This window comes from Callithrix jacchus, chromosome 7 (assembly GCF_049354715.1).
Source record: "Callithrix jacchus isolate 240 chromosome 7, calJac240_pri, whole genome shotgun sequence".
Classification (NCBI taxonomy): Eukaryota; Metazoa; Chordata; class Mammalia; order Primates; family Cebidae; genus Callithrix; species Callithrix jacchus.
Window position 1 is genome coordinate 21797142 of NC_133508.1, and position 14189 is coordinate 21811330.

Below are 14189 nucleotides of genomic sequence, written 5' to 3' on the forward strand. Positions count from 1 at the left end.
CTATAGTCCCAGCTACTCACGAGGCTGAGGCAGGAGAATTGCTTGAACCTGGGAGGTAGAGGTTGCAGTGAGCTGATTGTACCACTGCACTGCAGCCTGGGTCACAGAGCAAGACCCTGTCTCAACAACAACCAAAAAAAGAACATGGTGAAACACTGTCTCTACTTAAAAAAGAAAAAAAATTAGCCAGGTGTTGTGGTTCATGCCTATAATCCCAGCTACTGGGGACGCTGAGGCAGGAGAGTCTCTTGAACCCGGGAGGCAGAGGTTGCAATGAGCTGAGACTGTGCCATTGCATTCCAGCCTAGGCAACAAGAGCAAAACTCTTTCTCAAAAAACGGAAAAAATAAAAATAGAAAAGCTTGAGGAGAGAGGAGAAAAAGAAGAAATGGTTCTTTTCTTGCAGTATACCCCCCAAAAGCCTGTGTAACTCAGTGGCAGGTGTCTAACCAGCTACTTTTCAAGTTGGAAGGTTCAAGTTACAAAAAAACAGATGCTCTGGTTACCTTGACAACATAGGAAACTCAGGGCTACAGCCTGTTTGACTCAAAATCCCCTTTCAAAGCCCTTGTAGATTGAGTATCATTTTATAAAAACAACATACCTGAAACTCTTGTTTCTGGAGTAAATTAAAACTGTACTAGAAATGGTTTTCAATATAAACAGATCTTTTGTTTCACGGATATAGCTACATAGCTTTAATAATTCTGATACGCCAAGTCTCCTGTCTTGAATGGCCTGGGCTGGTCATCTCTACTGCCCAAAGCCCCTGAATAATAGTCCCCAGTCTGTTCCAACTTGTCCTGGTAAGGTGACAAGCATAGTGCATTTTACGTTTTTTGTTTTGTTTTGTTTGAGACGGAGTTTCGCTCTTGTTACCCAGGCTGGAGTGCTATGACACGATCTCGGCTCACCGCAACCTCCGCCTCCTGGGTTCAGGCAATTCTCCTGCCTCAGCCTCCAGAGTAGCTGGGATTACAGGCCCGTGCCACCATGCCCAGCTAATTTTTTGTATTTTTAGTAGAGATGGGGTTTGACCAGGATGGTCTTGATCTCTTGACCTCGTGATCCACCCGCCTCAGCCTCCCAAAGTGCTGGGATTACAGGCTTGAGCCACCGCACCCAGCCTGCATTTTACTTTAAAAAAAAAAAATCATGTGAAAATGAGCTTTGACCTGATGTTCAGATGCTGAATATTTTAGTCTTCATTAAACATAAAAATGCCAAGAAATAGACATTTGAAGAGCTCAAATTATTTTGGGGGGGATCAAGGGAAACGGACACCCTTGAAATGCTGCCCACTCTGCATCCCCACATCCCATTTCTCTCTCTTGCCTTAGTCTTTTCCAGTCCTGTCAGGGTCATTGAAAGGACTTATCTGCAAGACCCCCAAACCCAGAATTTTTGGAGTGCTACTCCCCTAAAGGCTCGGGGAGGTCTCTTCTTTGTCCCCTATTTCCACCTGCTGAGTCTCCTTCCCAAGTGCCAGGACCTCTGGCTCCTTGACCCTTCTCCCTTGGGACTGCCAGTGGAAATGTGATCTTAGCCAGCCTCGTCAAAACTCAGAACAGATTTTCTTGTTAAAAATGCAGTAGGTGGTAGTGAATATCTGCCTTCCTGTTGGCATAATAAAATAGAAGAAATAAAGCATTTTTTAACAAGCCTAACAGTCGGTGCCTGGCTGGTATCACTCTTTCTAGCAGGAATGTTTTCTAAGTCCAAACCAGCTAACTTACTAACGAAACTCTTGGAACCTAATATATTTACAAACTGGATTCTGCCTATGTTTCTAGCTTTTCAGTGCCTTTTACACATTGGAAATCCCTTTGTTAGTTTAGGATTGTAAAGATTCATTGCATGTAAGTATAGTCTAAGGAAAATCCATCACTTGGTTCATTTTTTAAAAACACCATGATGTGGCCAGTCTCGGTGGCTCACACCCATAATCCCAGCATTTTGGGAGGCTGAAGCGGGCAGATCATCTGAGTTCAGGAGTTTGAGACTAGCCTGGCCAACATGGTAAAACCCCATCTCTACTAAAAATATAAAAATTAGCTTGGCGTGGTGGCACTTACCTGTAATCCCAGCTACTTGGGAGGCAGAGGCAGCAGAATTGCTTAAACCTAAGATTGTGCCACTGCACTCTGGCCTGGGTGACAGAGAGAGACTCTATCTCAAAACAATCAAAAAAAGCCGTGATGTTAGATGTGTGAAATATAAAATCAATACTTAATATTGTTACAAATTCTTGATTTCGGTTTTTAATGTTTTTACAGTTCTAACAAATGATGTTACAAGTTCAGAATATAAAATAATACACCATCTTTTAGTTTTTTCTAGGTTATGATGAGTAAAATCGTAAGTTTAGAAGAAAACAGTTATAATAGAATTGTATCTCCTGGGAAAAAGGAGGAGGAACACTCATTTTCAGAACAGAACAGGATAAAAAAAAAATAAAACCACAAAAAAACAGTGTAAACTGTCTACAACTTTTGGCATGTTGAGCATTTTCTGCTGAGCCCCATTTTTGGGGCTTTCACTATCCTATTTCCTGTTTCTTCTGTTGCTTTATTTTTATCAACTTCACAGATTGGTGAAGAGAGTTCTCCCCAGATTGAAATATGTTTCACTACACTTTCACGTGTTTATTTCTTGGCGTACATTCAAGCTTATGTCCTGATTTTAGGTTCGTGATCTATCTCTCGAATATGGCATGAACTCCTTTTTCACAGAGTCCAGAAGCTAGAAAACACTGATGCAAGCAAAAAAAAAAAAAATCAATCAAAAGGCGCAAGAGCCAGTCTGAGCCAGGCCATCAGGCCACCGGGCCGCCTGAGGGATGAACTTGCTCAGCCCCCTGGGTTGCATTCCCATTCTGAGGCTGTTCTACTTCCTGCAGCTTTTGGAAACATCTCTCCTACCTCAAGTATCCCCCTAGAGGAATGGTATATTTTGAATTAATGAAGTCAACACAACAGTAGCACAACCATGGCTGACATTTTTGGCTCCGGTCTAGAAAAATCTTCTTAGTATGTACTCTTCCAGTACGTTCTGTTTGTGCTTCATTATCATGTTCACAAGAAGTCATTTGCTAGAGGCTGGAAGAGAAAGAAAGGCATGCAAGATTGTTCTCCACATCTGGAGAGCCAGATCCTAGGTAAGGAGATTTCTATGCCTCAAGGGAAACCAGGCCACCACCCATGCATCTGAATTCAGCGTGGACAGCAGGGTGGTGACAATGCTATCAGCATTAAAGAGGAATTAAAAGATACTAAGCTGCTGACACTTTCTAAAGTCAACCAGTTCTTTATAGACCTGGGATTCCATTTCTGTCTTAGTACATCTTAGTTCTTCAATGGACCGACAGCTCACCTAAGGAATGTTCTGTAGGCCAGGAGCAGTGGCTCACACCTGTAAACCTAGCATTTTGGGAGGCTGAGGCAGGTGGATCTCTTGAGCCTAGGAGTTCAAGACCAGCCTGGGCAGCATGGTGAAACCCCATCTCTACACAAAATATAAAACTTAGCTGGGTGTGGTGGCACATACCTGTGGTCCCAGCTACTTGAGAAGCTAAAGTAGGAGAATCACTTGAGCCTGGGAGGCAGAAGTTGCAGTAAGCCAAGATTATGCCACCATTGTGCTCCAGCCTGGGTGATAGAGCAAAACCCTGTCTCAAAAGGGAAAAAAATAAAAAGAAAAGAAATGTTCTGCAAAGAAACTGTGGTACATATACACCGTGGAATACTATGCAGCCATAAAAAGAATGAGATCATGTGCTTTGCAGCAACATGGAAGGAGCTGGAGGCCTTTATCCTACGTGAACTAAAGCAGAAACAGAAAACCAAATACTGCATCTTCTCGCGTATAATGGGAGCTAAACATCGAGTATACATGGACACAAAGAAGGGAGCAACAGATCCTGGAGCCTGCTTGAGGGTGGAAGGTGAGGACTGAAAAACTACCTATCAAGTACCATGCTTATGACCTGAATGACAAAATAATCTGTACACCAAAACTCCATGACACACAATTGCCTATATAACAAACCTGCACAGGTACCCCAAACCTAAAAGAAAATATTTTTTTTTTAGTAAGTCCTTCCAGGCACGGTGGTGCACGCCTATAATCCCAGCACTTTGGGAGGCCAAGGTAGGCGGATTACAAGGTCAGGAGATCAAGACCATCCTGGCAACATGGTGAAACCGCCATCTCTACTAAAATATAAAAAATTATTCAGGTGTGGTGGTGGGCACCTGTAGATGCAGCCATTCAGGAGGCTGAGGCAGGAGAATCACTTGAACCCAGGAGGCAGAAGTTGCAGTGAGCTGAGATCAAGTCACTGCACTCCAGCCTGGCAACAGAGCAAGACTCCATCTCAAAAATTAAAAAAAAAAAAATAAGAAATGTCATGCTGTACTGGCTGAGAAGTGAGTTCTTGTGAACCTAACGCTTTCTGAAAAAGTGCTGACAAATCTTCCCAATCAGAAAAAGGTTAACTTCCTAGTTATATCTCTAGATAACATTATAATCTATAAAAAGTTAGACGAGATAAATGCTGAAAAAGAAAAAAAGAATAAAAGAACCATAGTAAAAAGGATTCACCTTCAAGACAGAGATCCAATCCTCGTGGACATCACCGTCAGAGAGGATGCTCAAGATTCAGAAGCAACTCTGCGGAAATAAATTATGATTTTAAAAAAACCATCCCAAGAACCTTCTGGATTCAAGTCTGGACAACACCCTTTAAATGGGCAGCCTCTAATTCATCAGGATCTCATTCCGTTGCCCAGACTGGAATGCAGTGGTGCAATCATGGCTTACTGCCCCCTTGACATCCTGGGCTCAAGGAATCCTCCCACCTCAGCCTCCCAAGTAGCTGGGACTACAGGCACATTCCACCATGCTTTCCTGTAAGGATGAGGTCTCATTTTGTTGCCCAGGCTAGGAAAACATCCTTTTATTGTTCATATTTTGAAACTTTTGAGACTATCATTATAGCCGAACTCACCAGAAAAAAAAATTACCCTGCAATATAGACGTGTATTTAAAAAATAAGAGGAATCATGCAATATTTGTCCCTTTGTGTCTGGCTTATTTCAATCAGCATAATATCCTCTGGGTTCACCCATCTTGTAGCAGGGGTCAGAATTTCTATTACTTCTTAAGGCTGAATAATGTTCCATTGTATGTATAGATCACATTGTGGGGTTTTTAATGTTTTTACAGTTCTAAGAAATGATGTTACAAGTTCAAAATATAAAATAATACACCATCTTTTAGTTTTTATCTGGGTTATGATAAGTAAAAAAAGGAGATGGAACACTCATTTTCAGAACAGAACAGGATAAAAAAATAAAACCACAAAAAACACATTGTGTTTATCCATTTGTCTTTCGGTGGATGCTCATGTTGTTGTCACCTTTCTGTTATTGTGAATAATGCTGCTATGAACATGAGGTTATGATTATCTGTTTGAGTCCCTGCCTTCAGCATTTTTGTGTATGTGCCCAGAAGTAGGGCTGTTGAATCCTATGGTGATTCTATTTAATTTTCTGAGAAACCATCATACCGTCTTCCACGGAAGCGGTACCATTTTGCACCAGCAATGCACAAGGGTTTGAATTGCTCCACCTTCTTGCCAATCTTTGTTGTTTTCTGGTTTTTCTTGACAATAGACATCCCACTGGGTGTGACGTGATGCCTCTTTGTGGTTTTGATTTGCATTTCCCTAGTGATTAATGACATTGAGCATTATTTCGTGTGCTTATTGACCGTTTGTAGATCTTCTGTAGAGAAACATCTATTTAAGCTCTTTGCTCATTTTGGGGTGTTTTTGTTTTTGCTTTAAGAGACAGGGTCTCACTCTATCAACCGAGGCTGGAGTACAGTGGTATGATCATAGCTCACTCCAGCCTCAAAAACCTGATCTCAAACAATCCTGCCATCTCAGCCTCCCAAAGCACTTGAGTTACAGGCGTGAGCATCATACCCAGCCCCATTTCTGAACTGGGCTGTTTGAAATTTTTTGTTATTGAATCTTGGGAGTTACTGATCTATCCTGAATATTAATCCTTTATGAGATAAGTGATTTGCAGGTATTTTCTTCCACTTGACTCACAGAATGGGAGAAGATATTTGCAGATCTGCTGATAGTGTCCTTTCATGTACAAAAGTTTCTAATTTTGATGAATTCAATTCGTCTATTTTTCTTTTTTTTTTTTTTGTACTCTAGGTTCTGGGGTACATGTGCAGCTCATGCAGGACTGTTGCATAGGTACATACATGGCAATGTGGTTTGCTGCCTCCCTCCCCCATCACCTCTATTTTTCTTTTGTTGCCTGTGCTGTGGGTGTTATAGCCAAAAAATCATGACCCAATGCAGTGTCAGGAAGCATTTCCCTACAGGAGTTTTGTGGTTTTAGCCCTCACATTTAGGTATTTAATCCATTTTGAGTTAATTTCTATTATCATTTTAGATAAGGTAAAGATCCTATTTTAATATTTTATTTACATTTTATTTAATATCCTATTTAGAATAATGATTCCAATATTACATTTGTCTTTAAAAAGCTCTTTAAGTTGAAACATACATTAATAGAAATAAATAAATAAATAAATGCCCTTTAATGTTTCCTGGCTGGGCACAGTGGCTCACACCTGTAATCCCAGCAGTTTGGGAGGCTGAAGCGGGTGGATCACCTGAGGTCAGGAGTTCGAGACCAGCCTGGCCAACATGGCAAAACCCCATCTCTACTAAAAATACAAAAAGTGGCCAAGTGTGGTGGTGCAAGCCAGTAATCCCAGCTACCTGGGAGGCTGAGGTACGGGAATCATTGAACCTGGGAGGCGGAGGTTGCAATAAGCCAAGATCTCGCCAGTGCACTCCAGCCTGGGTAACAGAGCAAGACTCCATCTCAGAAAAAAAAGAAAAAAATCATATTTCCCAATGGATCTCTGTGATGCTTAACACTGGGTGTCAACTTGGTTGGGTTGAAGGATGCAAAGTTTTGATCCTGGGTGTTTCTGAGAGGGTTTGCCAAAGGAGATTAACATTTGAGTCAGTGGACTGAGAAAGGCAGACCCACCCTTCCTCTGAGGGGGCACCATCTAATCAGCTGCCAGCTCTTCCAGGATACAAAGCAGGCAGAAAAACATAAGAAAGGCTAAACTAGCCTAGACTCCCAGCCTACATCTTTCTCCCGTGCTGGATGCTTCCTGCCCTGGAACATCAGATTCTAAATTCTTCAGCTTTGAGACTCGGACTGGCTTCCTTGCTCCTCAGCTTGCCGACAGCCTATGTGGGACCTTGTGATCGTGTAAGTTAATACTACTTGTTAAACCTCTCTTTATACATACACATACATACATGTATCCTATTAGTTCTGTCCCTCTAAAGAACCCTAATACAATTTCTGTTTCCTCTATAAATACCCTTTATGACAGAGCCTTTCATGTCCAGTATTTTTTAAACTTTTAAAAAATCTGGCCGGGCACGGTGGCTCACGCCTGTAATCTCGGCACTTTCGGAGGCCGAGGCAGGTGGATCACCTGAGGTCAGGAGTTTGAGACCAGCCTGGCCAACATGGTGAAACCCTGTCTCTACTAAAAATACAAGAAATTAGCCAAGTGTGGAAGCGGGTGCCTGTGAGGCAGGAGAATTGCTTGAACCTGGGAGGTGGAGGTTGGCAGTGAGCCAAGATCATGCCATTGTACTCCAGCCTGGGCCACAAGAAGGAGACTCCATTTCAAACAACAACAAAAAAAATCTTTTGGCATTATGGTATGTTTCTTTGTACTAAGTAATGGAGTCGTTGTAATTTTTAATCTTTCTCTTCTTTTCTGGGGTGAGAAGAAACTCAGAACTAAGAAGAAATACTTTCTGATGAATTGCAATTGTTCCTCTTAAACCTGGTATGTAGTATAATCATTTTCTCATCTTCCTTCTCCCTTCTACACTACCCAAATTGTATTATTTTTTCTGTGATATTTTACCTTGATTGTAGTGATCTGGTAGTAGCTGTTTGTTTTATTTCCTTTTGGAATAGGAGCTAGCCAGATACACAGTGATGTGGCCATTTTAACCTTACATTGGTAAGATAGAAATAAAAAACATAGCTTGTTTATTTTCTGGAAAAGTTTAATCTTCCCCAGGAACCCTCATCCATCTTGGTAGCTGTGGCCAAGTCAGGGTAGGGCTACTGGAACTTGCCAGTTAATGGTACCACAGAATCATCAGGCTGTAATAGTCTATTTAGGTAGTTAAATCTCTTCCAGGTGAATGTTCAGTAATTTTTTTGAGATGGAGTTTCGCTCTTGTTACCCAGGCTGGAGGGCAATGGCGTGATCTCGGCTCACCACAACCTCCGTCTCCTGGGTTCAGGCAATTCTCCTGCCTCAGCCTCCCGAGTAGCTGGGATTACAGGCATACACCACCATGCCCAGCTAATTTTTTTGTATTTTTAGTAGAGACGGGGTTTCACCATGTTGACCAGGATGGTGTCGATCTCTTGACCTCGTGATCCACACGCCTCGACCTCCCAAAATGCTGGGATTACAGGCGTGAGCCACCGCGCCCAGCCCGAATGTTCAGTATTTAATATTAAGATTTTCTCAGCCTTTGTAGTAGGTTGGATAGTGTTCTCCCAAAATCCCACCGGAACCTGCGAATGTAACCTTATTAACAAATCAGGTCTTTGCAGCTGTCTCTACTCCAGGAGACCTTATTATAGACGAAATGTTTGTATCTCTCTTCTCCCAGCTCCCAAAAAATGTGTGTGTTAAATCCTAATACCAATGTAATGGCATTTGAAAGTGGGGCTTTTGGGAGGCTCCACTCTCATGAATGGGATTAACACCCCCATAAAAAAGGCCACAGAGAAACCCCTTACCCCTTTTGCCATATGAGGACAGAGAAAAGACGGCCATCCCTGAACCAGGAAGGAATCCACCAGTGTCTTGAACTTGGACTCCTCAACCTGAAGAACTGTGAGGAATAAATTTCTGTTGTTTGTAGCAATTTATGGTATTTGGACCTCACGGCCCAAAAGGACTAAAACAGACTTCAAAATGGAGAGTGAGATAAGGCCTTCTCAGCTTTCCACTTCCCTCTCTTCCACCTAAAACCAGCCCCACCTCCCAGGATGCCGGTCCAAGGAGGGAAGTCAGGCCTCAGCTTCCCCGCCGTCCGCCTCTCTCCATTCCGTGTCCTCAGGACTAAAAGGCATCAACTTCCCGTACTTCCCATGTACATCACAGCCTTGGCTTATAGAAAAGTCTCCAGCTTTTGAAGTATTAAAGGGAGCTTAAGAAACTTAGAAAACACTTCCTCTACTACAAAGTCTGGTTTTCAGTAGTCTTGCTGTGGACTCAAATATCCTATTTTGGATATCAAACACTTACCATTGATTCTTTCTTTTTGAGTTTCTGTGTAATAACTCTAATCCTCCCCAAGGCAAGTAAGTGCTCCTGGCAGAAGAGGTGGAAAATCACACAAACACTAAAGATAGGAAAAAAAAATATGTAGATAGGTAGGTACATAGATAGATAGATAGATATTTTATATTAGCCTTGTTACCAGAAGGCAGGGGAAAAACAAATTCCATGCCCTAATTTTAGGTGAATTAGTTTTGGGTCTTGTAATTCATGTTGAGAGTTTTAAAGGAATTGAATTATCCAAAAGAAGCAAGCCCATAGGTACCACCTGTTTAAAATACACAACCTTACTGGAAAAAAATACATATAAATATACAGAAAAGGGGCCACATCGAAGCACATGTAAGCAGAATGTCTTGCCTGTAAAAAATAAGGCAGAGGCCGAGTGCAGTGGCTCACGCCTGTAATCTCAGCACTTTGGGTGGCCTAGGCGGTGGATCATGAGGTCAGGAGTTCAAGACCAGCCTAGCCAACATGACAAAACCCCGTTTCTACTAAAAATACCAAAATTAGCTGGGCATGGTGGCGGGCTCCTACTCAGGAAGCTAAGGTGAGAGAACCGCTTGAACCCAGGAGGCAGAGTTTGCAGTGAGCTGAGATGGAGCCATTGCATTCCAGCCTGGGCGACAAGAATTGAAATTTGTCTTAAAAAAATAGTAAGAGACTACTGATTGCTGAGTGTCAAGAAGAAGCAGGGGCCTGAGTCACAAACAGAAACAGATTTATAGGTACAGAGCACAAGAGAAAAAGATAATATGAACGCTGCTGACCAAACTATTGCAAGCCATGGCACACAGAAAAAGAATACGGTCTTGGCATGCTGGGATAAACTAGGCGACATTGAGGGTAGGGGCCTCCCTAAGTACTTATAGAGTACTTAGGGAAGAAGTCATTACTTTTTAACTTTAATAACTGCGATAACAAAAAGAAAATGACAATTATTAAGGAATATATTGAATATGAATTCACATAAATTTCCAAATAAAATCATTTTGAATTTTTTAAATGGAAAAATCGAGCTTACTCACAAGAATATAACCTTTTATACCAAATTATGCTAACAGTGGCCAAAATACCAACTTTTTTTTTTAAGATGGAGTCTCACTCTGTTGCCTTGGCTGGAGTGCAGAGGCTCAATCTGTGCTCACTACAACCTCTGCCTTCCAGGTACAAGCAATTTGCCTGCCACAGCTTCCTGAGTAGCTGGGATAACAGGCACCTGCCACCATGCCTGATTGATTTTTGTATTTTTAGTAGAGATAGGCTTTTAGCCATGTTGGCCAGGCTGATCTCAAACTCCTGATCTCAGGTGATCTGCCTGCTTCAGCCTCCGAAAGAGCTGGGATTACAGGCGTGACCCATTTGCGCCCAGCCAAAAATGCCAAGTTTTTAAGGATGATCTCTTCAAATTATTGGAAATCATTATCAATGAGATCGCCTTTAAAGGAGAAACTTTAGAGAGTTTTAAACGAAGAAACATTGCACAAATACATGCTAAAGAATATAAAGTGGTTTTTATGTCTATCCAAAATGTTCAACAGTTGAAATATTTAAGGACCTAATTATTCATATTCTTTATTGATAATTGTAACATTTAAATGTCTTATGATAATATAGATGGATTTATAATTCAATCAGACATTTTCATATATAGAATTTCAAAATAATAAAAAATATTTTTAGAGACAGGGTCTTGCTCTGTTGCCCGGGCTCGAATGCAATGGCCTGATCATAGCTCAGTGCAGCCTTGAACCACTGGACTCAAGTGATCCTCTCACCTCAGACTTCCAAATAGCTGGAGCCATAGGCACATACCACCATGCCCAGCTAAGTTTTGTTTTTGTTTTCGTAGAGACAGGGTCTTTCTATGCTGCACAGGCTGGTCTTGAACTCTTGGCCTCCCATCTCAGCCTCACAAATTTCTGGGATTTATAGGCATGAGCCACCATATCTGGCCTAATAATGAAATTGTTTTTTGTTTTTTTTTTCGAGACAGTATCACTCTGTCACCCAGGCTGGAGTGCAATGGCACAATTTTGGCTTACTGCAACCTCCACCGCCCAGATTCAAGTGATTCTTAGGCCTCAGCCTCCCAGGTTGCTGGGATGACAGGTGTGCACCATGCCCAACTAATAATAATGTAATTTTTAATTCACAAAACATGCATGTATTATTGGGACAATTAACCAGCCCCCAGTTTAAGCAGCACTACAAGGACCTGGCCAGGCACAAATAGAAGTATCTGAAATAGATAAAGAGGAAGATTTGGGACCACCTAGGAGCCCCTGTCTGGACTTCCCATGTCCTGCCCATGACTGCTTGTCCCTGGGGCTTGTGTCTTACTTCCTGGAGATCTAAGACATGAACTGGACACACCAGGGCAGCTGGTCTACACCAGGCAATGACCCACTCTGTGGCCAGCTGCTGAGGTCCAAGTTCACATGGCAGAGCACCTCATTAGCCCCACATAGTGTGCCTTGGGGTGACAATGGAATGCTGATGTAGCTGGAGTTCTCTGCCTTGGAGCCCATAGGACTGTCTGTCAGAGTCCACTCCCCCAAGCCTCCCTTTGAAGGGCCTCAAACAAAGCTGCTTGAGTCTGAAGATTGCTCGCTGAGGAGCTCCATCCACACCAGGCCCTGCCAGGCTACCCTGAGAGTTTAAGAGGGCGATGGCTCACAGGCACATGTGTAACCCATAAGTGGCACATATGGGAATTAGAGCAAGAACATCATGTCCTGAGGCCAGATATGAGAAGCAGCTGAGTATATATATTAGTGATGGAAAAAAGAGCCATGGAGGAACTAAGGTTGAGAGGAGGAGTCAGTACGAGGAGATAGGCTAAGAAAGGCTGACTCAGGCATTGCAAGCTGAGAAGCTGACATGTGATCTGATAATAAAGACCTACTAAAAATCATTTGACAAAGTATAAACTGTGTTCAATATAGTAGCCACTAACCACATGCAACTACTTAGATTTAAATTTAAATTTATTAACAATAAATAAAATGTTAAGGGCCAGGCGCGGTGGCTCACGCCTGTAATCCCAGCACATTGGGAGGCCGAGGTGGGTGGATCATGAGGTCAACAGATCGAGACCATCCTGGTCAACATGGTGAAACCCCGTTTCTACTAAAAATACAAAAAATTAGCTGGGCATGGTGGTGCGTGTCTGTAATCCCAGCTACTCAGGAGGCTGAGGCAGGAGAATCACTGGAACTTGGGAGGCAGAGGTTATAGTCAGCAAAGATCACACCACTGCACTCCAGCTGGGGCGACAGGGCGAGATTCCGTCTCAAATAATAATAATAATAGTAATACATACTCAAACTTTTTCTTATTTTTTCTACTTTTGACTGCTTTCTATGCTGTTGAGGTTTTGTACATCTATTGGGTCTATAGGCACAAATACCATAAAACAGTGGGCTACGACTGTCTCTCCCCAGTGTCATGCTGGTAGCTTGCAATTGACCATGGTGGGAATATCAGCACTATGAAAATTAGCCATCATTGAAAATAGGGCTTTTTTTTTTCAGAGTACCAATTGCTAAACATTTATAAGCATACCACTGCTACTTTCTCACAGCATTATCCATCAAGTGTTTTATATTAAAAATTATATGACTTGGTCCCTGCAATAAACACTACCAAGCAAAGGAATAAGTTTCAATATGGCTACTGTTTACCATCAAGCATTGTTTTTAGTATTTCTATGAGGCCCTGAGATTCAGAAATACCTACATAAATATCCTCACTCTGCCATTTACAAGCCTGTGTCCTTAGTAAACTAGGGGAACTTTCTCGCTGTGCGTCCTCTGGGAATCTGGTGAGCTCAACACCTCTGAGCTTGGCCAAGCCACTTCAAGCACAGTGAAGATAATGATAAGAATCTTACAGAGATCTCCTGAGGATTATATTTTAAAATGTATGTAAAGTGCCTGACACATAACAGCTAATAAGCACTGGCCCTCTCCTCTATTGCTATAGAAATTGAAAAATACTAAACAAGTTTAAGTCTGATTATTTTGTAGTTCATGAGCATGATGATTGGGTGTTGACACGCTTGTGTGAGATGTGCCACCCTTGAACTTTGTTAAGATGCTAGCACATTACCCGTCTGACCTGAACTTGGAAAAAATAAAAAATAAGTTTAAGGCCGGGTGCAGTGGCTCACTTCTATAATCCCAGCACTTTGGGAGGCTGAGGCGGGTGGATCACGAGGTCAAGAGATCGAGACCATCCTGGTCAACAAAGTGAAACCCCCGTCTCTACCAAAAATACAAAAATTAGCTGGGCATGGTGGTGCACACCTGTAGTCCCAGCTACTCGGGAGGCTGAGGCAGGAGAACTGCTTGAACCCAGGAGGCGGAGGTTGCAGTGAGCTGAGATTGTGCCATTGCACTCCAGTCTGGGTAACAACAGCGAAACTCCATCTCAAAAAAAAATAAAATAAATAAGTTTAAAGTTTAAGTTCTGATCTATTTTTACAAGAGGCGACAATCTGATTGAAGTAAGAAAGCACCAAAATGCACACACACACACACACACACACACACACACTACATAGATACGTTGCTTTTTAATATATTTAAGTCTAGACTGCATGCTTTCTTGGTTTGGGTTCTCCCAAAAAACACAGCCTGAGATAAGATCTTGTGCTGTATTTTGTTTGGAAGATGATTCCAGGAAACAGGAATGAAAAAGTAGGGAGACTGAGTGTGAAGGGGAAATTACAGTACAAGAAAACATTGTCCGTG

At 42.1% G+C, this 14189-nt stretch overlaps 1 non-coding gene across 1 annotated transcript; it reads left to right on the forward strand.

Moving 5' to 3' along the window:
• The first annotated feature begins 13451 nt into the window (after positions 1-13451).
• LOC118143512 (small nucleolar RNA U13) lies at positions 13452-13555 on the forward strand. Its single transcript, XR_004727714.1, has one exon. It is a non-coding gene; the product is annotated as a small nucleolar RNA U13 (small nucleolar RNA).
• The last annotated feature ends 634 nt before the right edge of the window (positions 13556-14189 follow it).